The sequence below is a fragment of the Vicia villosa genome, linkage group LG7 (genome assembly GCF_029867415.1).
Source record: "Vicia villosa cultivar HV-30 ecotype Madison, WI linkage group LG7, Vvil1.0, whole genome shotgun sequence".
In the NCBI taxonomy this organism is placed as follows: domain Eukaryota; kingdom Viridiplantae; phylum Streptophyta; class Magnoliopsida; order Fabales; family Fabaceae; genus Vicia; species Vicia villosa.
The window spans coordinates 65,142,050-65,161,062 of record NC_081186.1 but is presented as its reverse complement, the minus strand read 5'-3'; positions in this window follow the sequence as shown (position 1 = coordinate 65,161,062).

The following is a 19,013-nucleotide window of genomic DNA, read 5'->3' as shown; positions in this document are numbered from 1 at the left end:
ATAGTACTTAGGGGGGAAGTTGAAGTGGCCTTTCCACCAGACAAAAGGGAACACACTGCAAAGCCTAGTCCTGACTTTCCCTTCCTCGTCCCTTTCCGGGATACCATTCTCGCCGCACACTGTTATCATCTTCGACAGCGAAGTATACGCTGCCCAACTATGCAAGCGGATAATGTAATAACGGTCTTTGAAGTCCTTGACCGAGTCGACATACATTTTGAAAAGCTTCCGATCGGCGTTCCTAAAGGAAACCCAGCTAAAGCGCCCGTCCTCCATCTTCCGTTGGACCCGGAAGCAACGCCAGAACAAGTCGGTCGTAGCTCCGATGCCCAGGTAGTCGCAGACAATCTCGAAAGCCCGCATGAAAGCAAAGGCATTCGGATGCAATTGGGACGGAGCCAACGCAAGACGGACCAAGCGAAACCCTAGCTCCCTGAAAATATACTCGTACATAGCAAAGCTATATCCAGGGAAGTGGGAACAAATACGCTCCTCGGCCCTCGGGCAGATCACCTGGAAATTCAACTCGTCACTGGGCCCTCGATCTTCGACCTCACGAAAAGCACCGACCATAGATTCAGTATATCGGGACACCTCGAGCTGAGGCTCCTCGGCCACCCAATCTAGGTCCACCTCGAAGTCATATTCAAAAAGCGGAGTTAAATGACTTTCCTCGTCAGACCCCGGGGACACCCCCTCATCGTCACCCTCTTCTATCACTGAAAGAGGTGCGCTCTCGACCTCCACCACCTCGACCTCGGAGCTGCTCGCACTCGTCTTTTGTGACTCATCCCACGAGCTCGAGCTAGACCCTGAGCTTGATTCCGAGCTGGACCCTGAACCTGATTCACCTGCACGCAGAAGGAAAAATGAATTCGACCGGTCATCAAATCCACCCTTCCACCGCGAGGCAAGTGAAAGGGTGGAACAGCGAGCAATAAAGCCACCGACCAAACCCCTTCAATGAATCAATCAAGACCGCGGCCAGGACGCTCGGGTCCACCTCGGCAAGACTCAACGGGGCCTCAATAAGGCCGGGGACGTTCTGGAACGAACCGATTGGAAACTTAAACATGCCTTCCGTTCTATGAATACGACGAGTTGAGACATGAAGAAGCCGGGCGGAAAACAAATAACATCTAACGTTTACATTGGTTCCCCCCGGGCATCGCATGAATAACCCGAGGAAGATACCCTACTCCGCAGCAATATGCCGACTTAGATGGCAAAAAACGGCATAATCTCCTAGCTAAACTTATCATAAAAATGCAGGAAATCATTCAAAGTCCAGTAGGAACACAGTTGTACCTGATCCATACATGATTTTGGGAAAACTCGATTGCTGGAAGAAATTCTTGAATGAGAGGCTTGAAGATCGACCCCAGACGCCGAGCACTTGAACAGAGGCGAAAAAGTGCCCTAATGAGAAGCCTCGTTCCTTTTATAGGAGGTTTTGCCCGGAATACGAAACGTCACGTCGACTGACACAGATTCCCTAGGCGCCGCCTCCTACCCCTAGGCAATCATTACACTGCCACGTCAGCGCGTGCCATCCACGCGCGACCTTCCGACTTTCTCCTCGAGGTAACGCTGCTCGGGGTGGCCGGCCAGCAGAAGTAAAACTTGAAGCTCCTTCCTCGGAACTCCGACTTGGGGGGCTCCTGTTCTGGGCTGGGCCAAGATTTGGCCCAACCTAGTTTCAGCCCATTAAGCTTAAAGGCCCAAACCAACCTAAGCTACTGGCAGACGATGCTTCATGCTCGTCTCGGCATTGCCCGGCGCCACTCTCCGTCTTCTAGTTGGTGCTCGGCACAGTGCTGTCCACGAGCAGGTGGATGCTCGGCACACAGCTCCCCGCGAGCATCTACTTGCCGAGGACCCTTCTCCGCGCAGGGGTCCTTCACACCCAATCCTCCGAATACTACGGAGTCCACGTGGCCCCTATAAGACCGCGTCTCCCTTGGATTCCGGAGCGGTTAACCAGGACAGAGGGCATCACGCACCTCCGATATTTCCGCCTAGGAAACCTGGCAGTCTCCTAGTTGGGCATGGAAATCCAGTCCACTAGCGTGATCATGGCCCAGCGCTGGGGGCTATAAATACCCTCTCTCAGTAGAGGGTCAGGTATTCACTTCCTTCTAACCTTTAGCTAGTACTTGCACTCCTTTGCTCGTCTTCTTACTTTGGCATCGGAGTACCTTGCAGGTACACCCCCCTCCTCCTTCCTAGAAGATCCAGTCCGGGCAGCCTACGACGATTCTTCTGATCAGGTACGATCAATCACTTAATCAATTAAATCTCTTAACTTTATAAATAACTAATATAATTTAATATTATATATATATAAAAGAAAAAGGGATATGCACTGACAGTGTAAAACAGGTTTACACTGTCAACCAATCACAACCATGCATCTAATTAAAACACAATTTTAATTTAAAAAAATTAATATGACATGGCAAATGTAAAGATTTTGATTGGATGTATGTGTAAAGTTTGTTTACACTGTCAGTGCACTACCTTTAAAAACTCTCTCTCTCTCTCTCTCTCTCTCTCTCTCTCTCTCTCTCTCTCTCTCTCTCTCTCTCTCTCTCTCTCTCTCTCTCTCTCTCTCTCTCTCTCTCTCTCTCTCTCTCTCTCTCTCTCTCTCTCTCTCTCTCTCTCTCTCTCTCTCTATATATATATATATATATATATATATATATATATTCACATAATTTTTATTGAAATATAATTTTAAATAATATTTAAATATAAAATACTCCAACAATATATGAGGCAATATATCGTACTAATTATATCATAGTTCTTTAAATATAAATCTGAATGTTATTTATTTTTAAATTTTAATTTTACAATCTGACCCACCTCATACATCAATAATGGAACCACCACGGCTTTCGTCACTGGCGTATAATGTGACAAAATCCTGACAACCACTACATCAATGTATTTGATGACATAAATGTGGATGAGTATCGTAGAAATTTCATGTAATGTGATCTCGAAATCATGTATATTTTCAACTGGTCCAACAAAAATCTTTCTTGAGATTAAATTAAAATTTGAAAATTCAATATTTGCACAAATGATACATAAATGGTTATAACTCCAATAACCTAGTAAACTATATTTCTGCAGATAATCTTAACCTAAAGCCAATATTGATATAAAAAAATATTAAAAAACCTAAGGAAAGAGTGAGTCTCACTACTGTAAGACATTTTTAGTGACAAAAATCATATGAAATATCTTATATGTCCGATCTTTTATTAGTGAGTTTTTAGCATACATTATTATATATATATATATATATATATATATATATATATATTATACTTTCTTAAAATCTATTTTTGAAACACTAGATGACTATCTTACAGCACAATATAACTTCAGTGGTCTTACAAATTCTTATATTGAATTGTAACTGAGTGATATAAATACTTATCTTTTTTCGACATTTAAAATATCGGGGTAAAACATACTAATGATCTCCTGATTGTCAGATCTCTGATTTGTGAGCACAAGCTCTTTTGTTCTCTATAATCATACTCATATGGTTACCCAATTTAATATTGATTTGTTCAAGTGTACACACTTTCCATATATATATACATTTTTTTCTCACAGGCAAAGCATAGGAAAATACTCAAAATTATCAAATTTACTTTAAAGTATTTATAAATGAGACCTATTAGTCTCCATTAATAGTTTAAATGTCCCAAAATTCGTCATATCTAATGTCGAATTTACTTTCAACCTTATTGATCAAAACCCTTTTGTGATATTCAAATGATACCTAAAGAATAATCTATAAATATCAAACAAATAAAATATTCAAATCACACAATCCCAACCCGATGTTACATATCAGAACAAGACCCTTTATTCGACGGAGAAAAACTAAACGACTCTGGAGCTATCCTCACCCTTCAATAAGCTAATCATGATCACTTGCACGTTACCTACATGGAGGTAATATTCGAACAACAAGGGTGAGTAATTACAAACATTACAAAAGATATACGAAATAAACATAATCGTTACTAATAGTAATATCGTCACCAAAGTCATTTACTCACAACGTCGCTAAAACATCATTCATATCTCAGACATCATCAAAAACATTTCTTACATTATTCATTATGCAAATAAACGAAATACGAAATGCAATGTCACTGACTCATGCATGTGATACCAAAACGTCACTGATGACATTAAGTCATCCACCTCCAAAGATCCCCACCAACAGGATCAATTCCCACTTGAAACCAGAGCACATCTTATAAACCCACACAATACACACAATGGGATTGATGCCACCACCGAACCGAAGTCCCACAAATCATCACTGGACCGAAGTCCTACCAAGTCATCACTGGGCTGAAGTCCCATCATATGCCGTAAATGCATGATATACACTATTTAAATAATATAACCTCGACTGGTCTAAGTACATCATTATTCATGTATTTGTTACAACATCACATTCTCAAACATCATCTTTTAAATTACATCAATCTTATAATCATCATCATAATATATTAATATATGATCAAAAATGCATCTCACAAACCTCATTTCACAACATACATCATATCATGACAACTGCTACACAATACATCATATTCATCATAAGAATAAGGAAACATCTCTAAGCAATAGTTATACTAATTACTCACATTTTTTACAAAATGACATAACTTGAAACGTACGGAACCCCATCTCCGCGTAGAATAGTTGGAATTCTGGTATCGAAATTATTTATAAAATAAAGTACATTAAAACATCTTTCCAATAATTTGAACCACACGTCGATTGAACGTTCCTAGCTTAAGTTATGATTTTTCAAAATTTTATTCAACACAGTGGTAACTGGTTACCTCCAAACAGGTAAACGGTTACCTCAAAAAACATAGGCCAACGCTCAAAAATTTTCTATCAAAACTGATAACCGGTTACTTCACGCACACAAGGCCAATTACCCCATTTTTTCTTTAGGTAACCGATTACCTCAAAACTCGTAGCCGGTTACCACTGACCTAAAAGTGATTTTTCTACTCTTTTCCAAATACGAACTCCAATTTATTTCCAACCCGGAAACCCAACTTCACAAGTTCAAAACATACAATTCATCAAGGTTATTACCACTGTTCATATGTCACAAACTAGCATCATTAAGCATATTAAAATACATGGATTACACACCAATATCACACATTTGCAAATTTTATCAATGTTCATACAATTTCATCATGTTCCTCAAACTAAACCCAAACCCCATCAATTCCTACATATTCCTAAACCCCATATCAATTATAATGAAACGATCACCCCCCATTACCTTAGATTTTTCTAGATTTAATCTTCTCTCTTCATTCTTCCAGAAATCCCTTCCTTTTGTCATTCTTATCCCTTGGACCCTTATTATGATCTTCCCTAATTTCCCTCACTTACTCTACACACTTTTATTGCTATGCCCTTAATTTCTCTACACTTCTAATTTATTTAAATTATTAAAAATAATTCTAATAATAATTATTAACTCTAAAAAAAATTATTCTCGATACCCCACACTTAGCACCACCAAATATTATAATTCACCAAAACAACTATCACAACTTGTAATTAAACACCAATATTTAATTAAATCAAGAATCAAGAATTTTGAGTGTTACAGTATTTTCCATGAGAAATTTCTCTTGCCCTAGAACTCCATAGAAAAATGGAGTTACAAAGAGGAAGAATAGAGCAATGTAGGAGATGGCCAGAATCACGATCATTGAGACTAACATGTCTATGCACTTCTGTGCTGAGGAAGTAAACACAATATGTTATATTCAGAATATGATCTCTATAAAACTTATTCTCGGTAAGACTCTTAATGAATTGTGGAACTACAGAAAATGCAAAATTTCATACTTTCATCCTTTTGGATGTGATTGTTTTATTCTGAACACTAAGGACAATCTAAACAAGTTTGATTCTAAAGCACAAAACTGTTTGATGTTAGGTAATTATGAACGCTTAAAATACTACAGAGTATATAAAACTAGAAACACGAGTTGTTAAAGAATCAAGTCACATTAGATTTGATGATAAGCTTGGCTCTGAAAAGTCAAAGCTAGTTGAGAAATTTGTAGATTTGGAGATTACCTACTCAGATTTTGGAGATAAAGAAGATGCTGCAAAAGATTTTAAGACCAAAGACTTCGTAGTTGCTCAACCATAAGTTGTTGAAACTTAGTCCTATGAGAAGGTAAAGACAAAGATTCTCTCATTCTGAAGAATTGATTCTAGGAGACAAGACTGAACCAGTTAGAACTAGGTATTCTTTCAAACCTTCTGAAGAGGCACTTCTGGGTTTGGTGTCCTTCATTGAGCCTACATTTGTTGATGAAGCACTTCTGGACAACGAGTGGATTATGGCTATGCAAGACAAACTCAATCAATTAATCAGAAACGGTCTTTGGGATATTGTGCCTAGACCCACAGGAACTCACGTCATTGGAACCAAATGGGTCTTTAGAAACAAGCTCAATGAAAAAGGAGAAGTGGTAAGGCACAAGGCTCGATTGGTAGCACAAGGTTATAGTCAGAAAGAGGGGATTGACTATAAAAAAACCTTTGCACTAGTTGCTAGGTAAGAATATATTCATCTCCTAATTTTATTTGTAGTTAATCATAACATCATCTTGTATCAAATGGATATTAAGAGTGCATTTTTGAATGGTTACAATACTGAAGAACTATATGACTACTAACCTCCTAGTTTTGAAAATTGTAAGTGTTCAGAAATAATTTTAAAGCTTAAGAAATCATTGTATGGTTTGAAACAAGCTCCCAGAGCATGGTATGAAAGACTAAGAAATTTTCTCTTAGAAAATGATTTCAATAGAGGAAAGGTTGATACCACTTTGTTCTGTAAGACATTCAAAAATCATATTCTTGTTGTGCAAATTTATGTTGATGATATTATTTTTGTTTCTGCTAAGTCTATGCAAGTAGAATTCGAGATGAATCTAATGGGAGAACTCGAGTTCTTTCTAGAAATCCAGATAAATGAAAGTCCAAAAGGTATATTTATCCATCAAAGCAAGTACACCAGAGAGCTTATGAAGAAACTTAATATGTTGGAGTGCTAGGAACCAAATACTGCTATGCATCCTACATGCATTATGGAGAAGGATGAGGTAAGTGGAAACGTAGATCTTTAAGTATACAGAGGTATGAGAGGTTCTCTCTTGTACTTGACTACTTATAGGCCTGATATCTTATTCAGCGTAGGTTTATGTGCTCGCTTCCAATTAGATACAAGAGAATCACACTTAACGGTTGTTAAAGGGGTTTTTAGGCATTTGAAAGGTATTACTAAACTTGGTTTGTGTTATAGAAAATTCAATGAGTACAAGTTAGTAGGTTATTGTGACGCTGATTATGCTAGAGGACGACTTGAAAATAAAAGTACTTCTAGGAGCTTCAAGTTTCTGGGAGACAATCTTATCTTGTGGTCCAGTAAGTGAAAATAAAAAATAGCGCTTTTCATAGCTGAAGCTAAATACATATTTTCTGCTAGATGCAACACTCAGATCCTCTAGATGAAGAGTTAGCTAGAAGATTTTTCAGATATATGAGAGTAACATTCCTATCTTCTATGATAATATTTTTTCTATCTATCTCTCTAAGAATCCCATTCTTCATTCAAGAGCTAAACATATTAATATTAAACATCACTTCATACGAGAATATTGTTAGAACAAGAAATATTCTGATCAATATTCTCAGTTTTGATGATAACATTATATATGAATTTTGTATAAGAGAATGTGGTACTCTAATTATTCATGTTTTCCATTTCAAGAAAAGTATAAAAGAGTATGCACAAATCAGCGTTGAGAAGCTCTGACCCAAAAGTTCTGGAGTGCTTCATCAGAACATGGTCTGGCAGACATCAGAAGATGGTTTTGCAGAATTAGAACAGGAATTGGAAAGCATCAGAACATGGCAGTCAGAAGTAAAGCTCTAAAGATCTGATGGTATCACGCTCAAAGCACTTCTCAAGTCTAAAGATAGAAGTTGCATCTGCACCAAAGCTGAAGACTCTGATATTCAAACGGTCATTCTACATATTCTGAGTCCAGAAGAAAGTACAAGATGAAAAGGCTATAACGTCAAATCTCTGACTGACAAAAGGAACGTTAGAAGCTACAAAAGGAAAAGTAAGTAAAAGCAGTGAAAGCATGGCTCGAGGTAGTTGACAAAAGTGTGAAACATTAAATGCAGCAGTGTACTATTCACGCAAAGCATTAAATGTTCCCAACGGTCACTTTTCCTCAGCGCCTATATATAGAAGTTCTGATTCAAAAGCAGCAACAACTCTCTTGCGTAAAAGAACCAAAACGCTGTCAAACTGAAATCAAACAAAAGCAAAGAAGAACTTCATCTTCAACCTCACAACTTTGTAATATCTTAGTGAGTGTTATATCTTAAATGTAACACCCCAAATCTACCCGATAAATTATACAGAAAATCCGAGTATAAATTTCAAACAAGTTCATTTGAGGTATCACATATTCGTCATCTAAAAAACATTTACGGCTTACTTGCCTTCATATAGATACATAGCACAGAAATTTAAAACGATAATCAAATCATTACTAAAAATCACTTTGTTTAAATTCAATAATTAACTCGCAGCGGAATCAACAAACTTTATAAATATTCAATTCAAGTCGTAGCATCATTGCACGGTAACTTTAAGTTACAATTTAAACTAAAACCATATAAAAATTCAGCAAAAGAAATGATAATTAAAACAATCGTTTATCCCCCCGAGTGCTACGTATCAGAGCAAGACACCAACTCGACTAACAGCAACTAAAGACTTCATAAAATCACTTCAAAACTTTCATCGCTATCTTGAGTACCTGTCCGTTTCCCATGGTAAGGGAATCATCATTTAGAAGGGGTGAGATATCGAAAAATATAAACAAAAGTATGATAATTAATATGTCAGAATTAAATCATACAAAATTATCACTTTACAACTTTCAGACGACAGCTATAACAATAATTTAAAACTGTACAGTTATAATAACAAAATCAACAACATAATAATAGTTATAACAACTATTTTTCATCTTCCAGACGGTACCTGTCACAACAAGTCATTAGCATAACAACTTATAATTACAACTTCACATTATCACAATTCACTTCACATCGTCATATTCAACAACAATTCAAGTCACATCACGTCACAATTAAATCGAACTCATGCCAATATAATGAGACTCTACAATTGCACATGCATGTGGTACCCAGAGCTTCAGCACCCATCGACAATTTCCAGTTAACAGAGACATCAAGGCATAAGCCTTCGTCACTAATTTGCCAATCCATGCCGTCACCAAAAATGCATATGTATATGAATGCAACAAACACACACAACAAACAACATCATCGTCACAAAGGCATAAGCTTATATCGTTGCTATACCAATAAATAGAGGTATACATCGTCAATGAAACATCTTGTAACTTTGCATAAAACAACAATAATTATCACCACAACAAAAACTAATTTCATCGAATCAACACGACAGAATCACAACAAATAATCCATAGAAAAATTCATACACCTTAATCCCACATACAATCATCATATTGCTGGTTATATACTTCGAACCTCACCCTTACCTTGGTAAATATGGACTCTTTCATCATAGCTCTAAGTTTTTCTCCAAAAGAAATTCTTTCTAACTTCAATTGGAGACACATCTAAACACCAGTTCGGGAATCAGCTTATCAGACAAACTTAAAACCCTCAAAATCAAAATCGCTCCAGTCAGAACTTACCTCTATGAGTCAGGAACGTTGTGTCCAAGTACCATAACGATCCAACGGTTAGATTGAGAGATATGCCCGATTTGCCAAGGTGACTCTATGCTGAAACTTGCTGCGAAAATTAAGGCTTCCTCCATAGTTTTCTTCTTCTCTCAAGTGCTCCTCCCTTCTTTCTCTTCTCTTTTCTATTTTTCCTTTCCCCCAAAAATAAGTTATGAGACTCCAACTCTAAAACCCTAATTTTCTCCTCTTACTATCTATTTTCTCTTAATGAGCTTAACCTATAATCCATCTATTACGTTTCTACTACTAAGGCTCAATTAACTATATCTCTCATACAACTTAATTAAACCAAATAACGCAAACACATATACAATTAAATATTTCAAATAATTATTATATCACATAATAAATAAATAAATAAATAAATAATTATTAAAAATACCAAATAGTATAATTACTAATATAGTTAATAAAAATATTAATAAAATCGGGGTGTTACATTAAACTTAAGAGAAAAATGACTTAGTGATTATAACTTATTAATAAGCATTTGAATCTCTTATAACATTTATTTTACATTGATTGTAAAAGGAATTCCTAGAGTGATCAAGTTGTGGTCAGGATACTCTAGAAGACTTAGAGAGTTTCTAAGTGGAGAACCATTGTAATCAGTTTGATTAGTGGATTAAATCCTCAGTTGAGGTAAATCACCTTGTCAGGGGTGGACTGGAGTAGTTTAGTTAACAACGAACCAGGATAAAAATAATTGTGTTATTTATTTTTATCTACCATTTTTGTTAGAAAGAACCCTTATTCAATCCCCCTTTCTAAGTGTTTTTCACTCCTTCAATTGGCATTAGAGCGCCGGTTCTAGGTGCAAACACTTAACCGTGTTAGAGAAAAGATTCAGGGAGAAAAAAACAAAATGGTTGAAACAAATACTTCAAATCCTCCTGAGCAAAACAACAATGGTAACAATGGAAGCAGTAGCTTCAATGGTTACAATAGACCACCAGTCTTTGATGGTGAAAACTTTGAGTACTGGAAAGATAGACTTGAAAGTTACTTTCTATGTCAAGATGCTGATCTATGGGATTTAGTGTTGGATGGTTACAGACATCCTGTAAATGCTCGTGGAGTCAAGATTAGAAGACAAGCTATGAGTGATGATTAAAAGAAAGAATTCAAGAATCATCACAAATCAAGAACTATATTGTTAAATGCTATCTCACATGCTGAGTATGAGAAAATCACAAATAGAGATATTGCTCATGACATCTTTGAATCTCTGAAGATGACTCATGAAGGAAATGCACAAGTCAAGGAGACAAAAGCTTTGACTCTAATCCAGAAGTACGAAGCGCTTAGAATGGAAGATGATGAAAACATTGAAGCAATGTTCTCCAGGTTCCAAACTCTAACTGATGGATTAAGAGTTCTTGATAAGGGATACACAAAGGCTGATCATGTGAAAAAGATAATCAGAAGTCTCCCCAGAAGATGGGGACCAATGGTTACAGCATTCAAGATTGCCAAGAATCTGAATGAAGTATCTCTTGAAGAGCTGATAAGTGCCTTGAGGAGTCATGAGATTGATCTAGATGCATATGAGCCTCAAAATAAAGGTAAGTCAATTGCTTTAAAATCTAAAAACAAAAACTAGACACTAAAAGAGTGAATGTCCTAAGCTTCAGAGGGAAAATACCAGAAAGAAGTTTGAAAAGAAGAAAGGCATGATGGATACATGGGATGATTCTGATTCATCTGATCAAGAGTCAGAATCTGAAGATGAGTAATCCAACATAGCACTCATGGAAACAGTTGATGCTGGTGAAGAGTCTACTTCAGATTCAGACTTTGATGAGGTATTTTCTGAACTTACTAGAGAAGACTTAGTTTCCAGCTTATCAGAACTTCTGGAAGTGCAGAGTCAACTTAGTATCTGATCAGTGGTTTTCACACATATATTTACCATTTTTTATGTTAGTTAGTGTTTTATTTCATTATTCGTCATTTTATGCTTTGGTTGTATGTTTTAATGTTTTCAGACTCATATGGAGAAACCAGAGTAAATCAGTGCAAAACTCGGAGTTTCGAAGGAAGTTCAGAAGCATGTTTCAGGAGGCCTGACACGGGTGGCCGTGTTGCTCAACACGGGCCGTGTCAGGAGGAGAGTTGGGAGCGAAGTTTAGAAAGAATGAAAAATAGTGGTGCAACACGGGTACCCGTGTTGCTAAACATGGCATGTGTTTCTAAGCCTGGGACTTAGAACATAAAAAATAAATGATAGAGGGCCAACACGGGTGCCCGTGTTGCTCAACACGGCCCGTGTTGGGTGATGACGCTGATTTCAGTGATTTTTGTGATTTTGTTCAGTGGTTGGCCTGCAAGGGTGTTTTTGGGATTTCCAACCAACTTAAGCGAGACTGCACTATTTAGGAGAGTTTTCAAGATGAATTAGGGATCTTTTTGTCACACGAAGAATTGGAGGATTATGAGAAGAAGCCTATGCAATTGGAGAAGAACAGAGAACTCTCATGAGCGGAAGCCATTGAAGATCAAAGTTCATCATCTCTATTGTAATGTCTTTATTTGATATCTTTGTAATTTCTTTGGATAATATGAGTAGCTAAATCCCCCAATGCTAGGGGGTGTCCCTGATTAACATTTGTGATGATTTTGAATTCCGAATTTCAATAACATATTTCTCTTTCACGTTCAATTTAATGGTATAAGGTTTTTAACGCTTTCCTCGTCGGACCAACTAGATTGATTTATGACTGACAATTAGGATTGACCTCCAATTTTAGGGTTTTTATACCATTATACTATAGTAGATATCACCTATGACTAGGGATACCTTATAGTAACCGGAACATTCTTGATAATAATCATGCTTGAATTCATCACTAATATCAAAGGACTTTGGGATTAGGATTGAATGTTCAAAGGTTTTCCCACTAAGGACTTAGGAGCAAACACCTTTAAGAACTGGTAATTGATAAGTTCAATTTTGTTATGAAACAAGGGTTCAGAATTGTTATATGTTAATGCACACACCTACCCTGGCAGATTACTCATATTTAGCCAAATACATATTTTACTTTTATTTGCAATTATAATTTCCAAACCAAAAACCCCAAGGCTTTTTGTTTAATTGAATTCCTACTAACTCTATAATATCACGCAGTTCTTGAGATCGATATTCAGGGAATTTTCCCTTTATTACTACAAGGCAAAATAGTACACTTGCTATTTTACCCATCAGTATCAAATACAAAAAGCTCAAAAAGCTCTTTGAATCTTAAACTAAGAGACTTGAAATAGAAAACTCTGAACTGAAAGAAAAAGTTTTAAAATTTACTAAAGATGTTGAAACATCTTCAAGTTCAGAAAAGTCTATTTCAAACACTAACAATATTATGAAAGAATATGACTTGAGCTTAAGAAAATTCTTATCTAGAGGTATAGGCAGAAGTCAGCTAGCCTCTATGATTTATGGTGTAAGTGGAAACAAGAGAATAAGCATAGGCTTTGAGGGTGAAACCCCATATAAACTTGAACCTGTTGATGATATGATTATCAATTACAAACCTTTGAATGAACAGTTCAAGTATGGTCATTCTCATGACATTAAACACACATCTCAATCTAAGAGTTTCCATATAACACACACAAGGAAACATGCTATCACGCATTCTGGTAAATCTTATGTGAAATCTCAGTTCAATCAGAACTTGAGAAGGACTAACCCCAAAGGACCCAAATGAATGTGGGTACCTAAGGATAAGATAATTCCTGTTGCAGATCTCCTTCACCGCTCAACAGAAAAACATGTCATGGTACCTGGACTCTGGGTGCTCACGTCACATGACGGGAAGAAGGTCTATGTTCCAAAGTCTAGAACTTAAATCTGCTGGAGAAGTAATGTTTGGAGGCAATCAGAAGGGCAAAATCATTGGCTCAGGAACCATATGTATTGATAATTCTCCCTCTATAACTAATGTTCTTTTAGTATATGGTTTAGCTCATAACTTATTGTCCATAAGTCAATTAAGTGACAATGGTTATGACATAATCTTTAATCAAAAGTATTGTAAAGCTATTAGTCAGAAGGATGGCTCAATCCTATTTACAGACAAGAGAAAGAACAACATTTATAAGATTTATCTTTCAGATCTTAAGAACCAAAAGGTTACTTGCCTTCTGTCTGTTAACGAAGAGTAGTGGGTCTGGCACAGAAGATTGGGTCATGCTAGTTTGAGAAAGATTTCTCAGATTAACAAACTTAATCTGGTTAGAGGACTCCCTAATCTGAAATATAAATCAGATGCTCTTTGTGAAGCATGTCAGAAAGGGAAGTTTTCAAAACCTGCATTTAAATCTAAGATTGTTGTCTCTTCCTCTAGACCTTTAGAACTTCTGCAAATTGATCTTTTTGGCCCAGTCAAAACAGCATCAATCAGAGGCAAGAAATATGGATTGGTCATTGTAGACGACTATGGCAGATGGATTTGGGTAAAGTTCTTAAAACACAAGAATGAGTCACATTCTGTGTTCTGTGACTTATGTAATCAAATTCAATCTGAAAAAGAATGTAAAATCATAAAAGTTAGAAGTGATCATGGTGGTGAATTTGAGAACAGATTCTTTGAAATTTATTTCAAAGAAAATGGTATTGCCCATGATTTCTCTTGTCCTAGAACTCCACAAAAAAATGGAGTTGTAGAACGAAAGAATAGGAATCTCCAAGAAATGGCCATAACCATTATCAATGAGACTAACATGGCTAAGCATTTCTAAAGCTCAGAAGTGTTTTCTACTTGGATATTCTGAACGCTCTAAAGGCTACAGAGTATACAATACTGAAACTCTGGTAGTTGAAGAATCAATCAATATCAGATTTGATGATAAGCTTGGCAATGAAAAGCCAAAGCAGTTTTAGAATTTTGCAGATATAGATATATCTAACTCAGTTCATGAAGAACCCAAGGGAAAGGATGATGCAAAAGATCAAGTTGCAACATCTTTAGAGAATCTCAGAATATCTGAAGAGCCTACACTCATAAGATCTTCCAGACTCAACTCTGCTCATCCAGAAAATGTTATAATTGGAAAGAAAGATGTTCCCATCAGAACAAGAGCATTCCTAAAGAACAATGCAGAATGTCAATTTGGTTTAGTGTCTTTGGTTGAGCCAACTTTTGTTGATCAAGCTCTGGAAGATGCTGACTGGATAATTGCTATGCAAGAAGAGTTAAATTAGTTTACAAGGAATGATGTTTGAGATTTGGTTCCAAGACCTAAAGGATTCAATATCATTGGAACAAAATGGGTTTTCAGAAACAAGCTAAGTGAGAAAGGTGAAGTCATCAGAAACAAAGCCAGACTGGTTGCTCAGGGATATAGTCAGCAAGAAGGTATTGACTATACAAAAACCTTTGCACTAGTGGCCAGGTTAGAATCTATCAGATTATTAATTTCATTTGCTGATTACGCTAGATATTGTGATGCTGATTACGCTGGAGATAGAGTTTAAAGGAAAAGTACTTCTGGAAGCTGTCAGTTTCTAGGAAGTAACCTGATCTCCTGGTACAACAAGAAGCAAGCCACAATTGCACTCTCTACTGCAGAAGCAGAATACGTAGTTGCTGCTGGATGTAGTACACAGATGCTCTGGATGAAAAGTCAGCTAGAAGACTCTCAGATATATGAGAGTAACATTCCTATATTCTGTGATAATACTTCTGCTATTTGTTTATCTAAGAATCCTACTTTACATTCTAAGGCTAAACATATAGAGATTAAACATCACTTTATTAGGGACTATGTTCAAAAGGGTGTTCTCTCTTTAAACTTTGTTGATACAGAATATCAGTGGGCTGATATCTTTACAAAACCCTTTGTTGAAGATAGCTTTAAGTTTATTCTGAAGAACATCAGTATGGATTTATGCCCAGAATGAAGGTGTTGAGAAGATCTGATATATGGATTAGACTGAAAATGTTTATTTTTCTTATCAGATGTTCTGGTTATGTGTGATCATTTAGACACTCTGATTCTGTTATTTCTAACGTTTCATATGTCTAAGTATGATACAGAACTTCTGTTAAAGCAATACAGTTGTCACCAGCTATTCCAGATGATGACCACGTGTTCATTCTGAAGGAACAAGCATGCATGCAGTTGATGAGACGCTGTCCTAGGTAACTGTGCAAATCTTTTCAAATCTTACGCTATCACCACAAACGTCTATCAACATTAAATGTAAATGGTTCAGTTTATGTAAACGTTGCATTCAGAATCTCATAACATTTTGTTTTCAAGTCTGTGTCTATTTAAACACATTTCATATTCACTTTATCTCTTTTCATACATTCATCATGTTCGTTTATGCATTTCTGTCTTTTGTTCTCTCTCTTCACAAAAACCCTAAAATCATGAAACCCATAAATCTCAAGCATTCTTCAATGGCTTCTTCATCATCTCAACAAAAGGTCTCGTCTTCTCAGCAACAACAAGAACAACAGCAACAACAACAAAATGTTCCTCAGAAGACCTGTCTAATTCCTATGGACGAATTAGAAGTTCTTGGTGAAATGATGGTCGATTTTGATAATCTGGAAGAACATGACATTCATTTGAAGGATGACATGATATTTCAGGGTTAGGAAGCGTTTTTCTATCGTTTGTGTGGACTAGTTTTCCCAAAATTGGTTAAAGAGTTTTGGGTTCTTGCTACGATTATAACAAAAGTTATTTTGTCCTTTGTTCATGGCGAAGAGATATCCATTACAAAAAATCTTCTCAAAAGATTGTTTGGTTTGGAAAATTGTGAAGGTGCTTTTGGAGCAATTATAGGAAGAACAGATTGGGACGCTGTTTATACAAAAATCTTCAAATCTGGAAAAGAGTATACAATCATCAAGGAATTGAAGGATCCCTGTCATACCCCAATTTTTGACCTAAGATACCACCTCATATCATGTGCATATGCATCATTTGCATCTCTAACAAATTGCATAGCCTGTGTTTGTTACTTGTGACTCAGCAGAATTTAAACAAGAAATCACTCATTAGTACAAGCAACAATCAATTAGGGTTTTGTTCCCCCTTCATCTCAAAAGAATTATCTTCATCAACAGTCAACATTTGGTCCTCAAAGATTCACTTCAACAAACTCAAAGGCTTTGAATCAACCAGATTAGGGTTTTGACTGAAGATAGCATACTCCTGACCTCTGCTCAGGATTTGACCTAATGACTTGGGACATGACCTCAAGACCCCAAGTGCATAATTTTGGCCTAATCTATTGACTCAATACATCTCCAACACAGGGATTGATCAACAGTGAAATTTCAAATCATCAGATTAGGGTTTTGAACTATCAGGGACCAAAATCTGGGATCACATTTGGGAAACCCTAAAAATCCCCAGGAAGTCAATCAAAAGTTTCAATCATCTTCAAATAATTCCTAGGACAACATCCAATGGAAATTACATCTCAATTCAAGGTCCACAGTCATCAATTTCATCAGGTCGACAATTAGGGTTTTTGACCTAATTCATCTGAACAACTGATTTTTTAATCAGGACATGGTGCCACAACTCAAACCATGGCTCAATATCCTATAATGCCTCAATATGATCCATTCATACCACTCATTTGGTAAGGATAGCCTGGTTCATTTGAAATCTTCAGAAACGCGATTCGTCTGAAAAAGTCAACTGTACAAGATCACCATTGACTTTTGGGGAATTTTGGTCAACCTTGACTTTTGAAGTTTTGAATCATCAATATATGATATATGAAGTCATTTGATCAAGAAAAATCAAGAAAATCAATCAAGAATCAAAAAGTCAAAAGTTTGACTTTTATACTTAGAAAAAAATTCTAAGTGTTTTTCAATGGTTTTTTTTCAAACTTTGGAAGGGAATAACTCAAAATTTCACCAACAAACTGAAAAATACTTCCAACATGAAAGTTGTAGATTTTGATCCAATGAACAACTTTGTCACATATAATTTTTTTCCAAAAGATCAACCATTTAAGAGATATGGAGCTTCAAAGTTGGTATCTTTTGAAAATTTCACTTAAAACCTCATTTTCTTCAAAGTTCATGGATCTTTTTCACCCATTTCCTTAAGGGTCTTGAAGAAACTTTCAACTAGGGTTTTGAAGTGTGTAATATGAGCTTTCCAAAATGTCCAAGAGCATGAAAAAATATGGAGCATAGCTATGGTTTTGAATTATGCATTTAGTGATCATTTTCACTTGAAATTTCAAGCCATTTTCACTAAGTTATGAACCATTTTGCCAAATAATGCAAGTAATGATGCATCAAGACAATAATTGAAGATATTTTCTGATTTGAAGATCAGAATGGAAGAGGATAAGAAGCTTGAGATTTAACCATGGTTTAGTCACTTTTAACCATTTGCATTTAATGTGAAAGATTCCATTTTATCTCTTAAGCCAAATCATCATTCTTGGATCAACTTGCAAGAGCTTTGAGTTCAGAATTCTTGGCCTATAAATAGAGGTTCAAATCATCTTCAAACTCACACCAAAACCTCATAAACATAGGTTTTCTCTTCCTTTCTTAGAATGCAAGTTTCATGGTTTTCAAAAGAGGTAAAATTCTGAACCTCTAAATCTTTGAAGTTCTAAGTAAAGTGATGCTTCTAACACTTCCCAAATACCATATGGAAGTTGTTTGAACCTTTGAAACCTTCCAAAAACATCAAAAACTCAGAATCATTACCTCACTTCCCAAATATGCATAACACTAGTCTTATCATGCCAAAATCAAATCCAGGCCAATTCTGTCCAAGCTAATCATCCAAACACCATCCATATACCATATATGAACTATCCCAATTGTCATACCCCAAAATTTGCCCGATCAGATCTATATCTTTTATTTCATCAAGGGTCAAAATTAAGAGACATGGGGTTTGACATTCCTATTGTCAAATCTGCCCTCTTATAAAATATCCCGAGAAATAAATAGGGTGCGATTAATAGGCGTTTCAAGGGTTTCATCATTTGTTAATTTTTTTTTCCTTTTACTAACATTTGCATCTTTTTGGATTATTATTAGTAATTTTTATTACTTCTAACTATTAGTATTTAATATTATTAATTTTATTATTAATATT